Here is a 2,494-nt window from a genome sequence, read left to right on the forward strand (position 1 = left end):
GAAGTTAGAAGCAATAGCCGCCAAGAAATCAAAGCTGATGAAATAAATTGAGGAGCACGTGTTTATTTCCAAGGTCTACACCGCGGAAGGGTTTCCGTGCAGCCGCGCAATCGTACCCTTATTGACTTCTTCCGTATTCGGAATAAGCCCGGAAGCTAATATTTTCGTTTCAAGGATAATTTTTAATCCTAATAACTATAATCTAATTTAAATAAAAATAAATAATGCTAATTTTTTATAACTAGATATAAAAAAAATTAATTAAAATAAGTCCTAATTAATTTTTATCATAATAATAAATATGTTTTTTATTGTCTAAGATTTATTTGAAACATCTGTGGCTATTTAAAGAAATAATTTAAAATTATTGTAGAGGAAAATATTGTTTAATAAACTAGAGTAAATAGTCATCACACTTAGCCAATTCAAGTTACAAGCACAACTTCCCTCCAATGTTCTCTTTGAAAAAATTGAAGAACCCTGCCTCAAATGTGAGGTTTTATTGCATCCGGTGTTCAATTAAAACAGATGCATTACACTTTTTTTCTTAGAATTGGACCCACTCGAATTTTTCGTCCTTTTTAACTGGACACAGGCCGGGGCGCAATAAAAAGTCCCAAACAGAGCTTAAAAGCTTTATCATACAAATATATTCATATATTACCTTATCACTACTTAATGAAGAGAGAAATTAAGCTGAATATTCTTATCTAATTTTATTCTTATCATTATTCACGTCATCATGGGAACTTATTAAAACATTATAATAGGTCAATCACGGCCGCTCTAACAACCCTCAAAGTCACCAAATTTAGACGCACCCAAAAAAGAACATAAATTTAAACCACAAAAAATAATAAATTATAATTAGAAGCAGCCAATTCTCCTTTAAAATCACTATACATCACAAAATCAACGCAAATCTACTACAAAGAATCAATCAAATTCCACCTAATTAATCCCAATTCCATCTAAAACCAAACAAAATAGAATTTTTCAATCCTTTCTCTAAACAAATAAATCCATAATTAAATTTTTAAACTGACTAAAACAATATAATCGCCATAAATCAAAATCCTAATCGTCTTCATCATCAATCATAGAACCCTATCCCATAAGCAGCAGATGCGGCTTCTTGAACGGAAGAGGGCTCTGCACTTCATCTTCCTCATCGGCCTCCAAAAACTGCCGCGAAACATCAAACGCGAACTCAATCATCGGCGGCATATTCAGATCAAGCCCAAATCCGCGTTGACCGCCGCTAGCCGCCTCCGACGAAGCCGACGACGCTCCGCCGCCGCTGGTTCCGGTGCCGCTTCCGGCGCCGACAGCACTCCCAATCGTCCCATCGTAGTGCCTCCGCTTATGTCCCCCAAGCGCCTGCCCTGTAGGGAACGTCTTCAGACAGATCAAGCACTGGTGCACCTTACCGTTTGCAGAACTAGAGGAGACCATGGAGGCCGCCGGAGATCCGGAGAAAAGAAGAGGCGGTCATCGCCAGCTGCGGCGGCGGAGGGGAGTGGTTTCCGGTGACTGGCCATGTGGCCGCCTAGCGCTTGGTAGGAAGGGAACGACTTTCCGCAGACAGAACAGGGATGGTCCATCTTCTGCAGCGGAGGCACGCCGAGATACGGCGGCGGCGGCTGCTGCGGCGGCGGAGTCCCGGGAGAGCATGAGGAGGCAGAAGGCGAGGTACTCTTCTTCGGAAGGAGGGTGGTCGAAGAAGCGGGGATGACGCTTTGAGCGCTTTCGTTTGGTCCAGCTCTCGACATGGAGGAGGTGAGATTCGTCGGAGCTCGTCGAAGAATACGCCGGAGTTGGGGACGGAGGTGGGAGAGCTGCTTTGAGGGATTCGATGGCCATTAAAAGAGGCTGCTTTTTTGAGGAGGAGGAACAGAGGAAGGTAACTGAGGAAGGTTTTGGTGGAGAGAAAAAGATGAGTTTGTTGTGATGAGGAAGACGAAGAGGTTCGTTTATATATAGACGGGCACGCGCACGAGGAGAAGGTGCGTGGATATGTGAATTTTGACACGGAGAATACCGGTGCTGCTAAAATTAAGAAATTTGCGAAGATGCCGGGAAAACTTTTGGACGATTTACAAACATACCGAAACTTTCTTGGATTTTTACATGTCTACAATTTACACTTTTTTTATTTTATTTTTAAAAGAATGAACACTATTATACGAGTCTCTAGTCACTCTTAATGTGTCAAATAATTCGAGTATCATACTATTTAAGACTCACGTCATTAGTCGTCATAGAAAGATTCGAACCCCCGGTCTAAGGGGAATGCCAACCAACAGATCGAAGAACGCAACACGATACTTTCTATTTAGAATGATCAAAATTTTAAATTGGGTAATATTATCAGTAATTAATTTTTTTAAGTGAATTATGATGTTTTATGCATTACTAGACTGCTATAAATAGAAGTTTCCAAATTTAATCCTGAGGCATGTGATGGTGTGGAGGCAAAGTTTTCGATTTTGTT

General features: G+C 40.8%; 1 pseudogene; it reads right to left on the bottom strand.

Annotated features, from left to right (window-relative positions):
• Nucleotides 1-879: 879 nt before the first annotated feature.
• Nucleotides 880-1,962, bottom strand: LOC110024440 (annotated as a pseudogene).
• Nucleotides 1,963-2,494: the final 532 nt, after the last annotated feature.

Source organism: Phalaenopsis equestris, unplaced genomic scaffold (assembly GCF_001263595.1).
Source record: "Phalaenopsis equestris unplaced genomic scaffold, ASM126359v1 Scaffold000256, whole genome shotgun sequence".
NCBI lineage: Eukaryota > Viridiplantae > Streptophyta > Magnoliopsida > Asparagales > Orchidaceae > Phalaenopsis > Phalaenopsis equestris.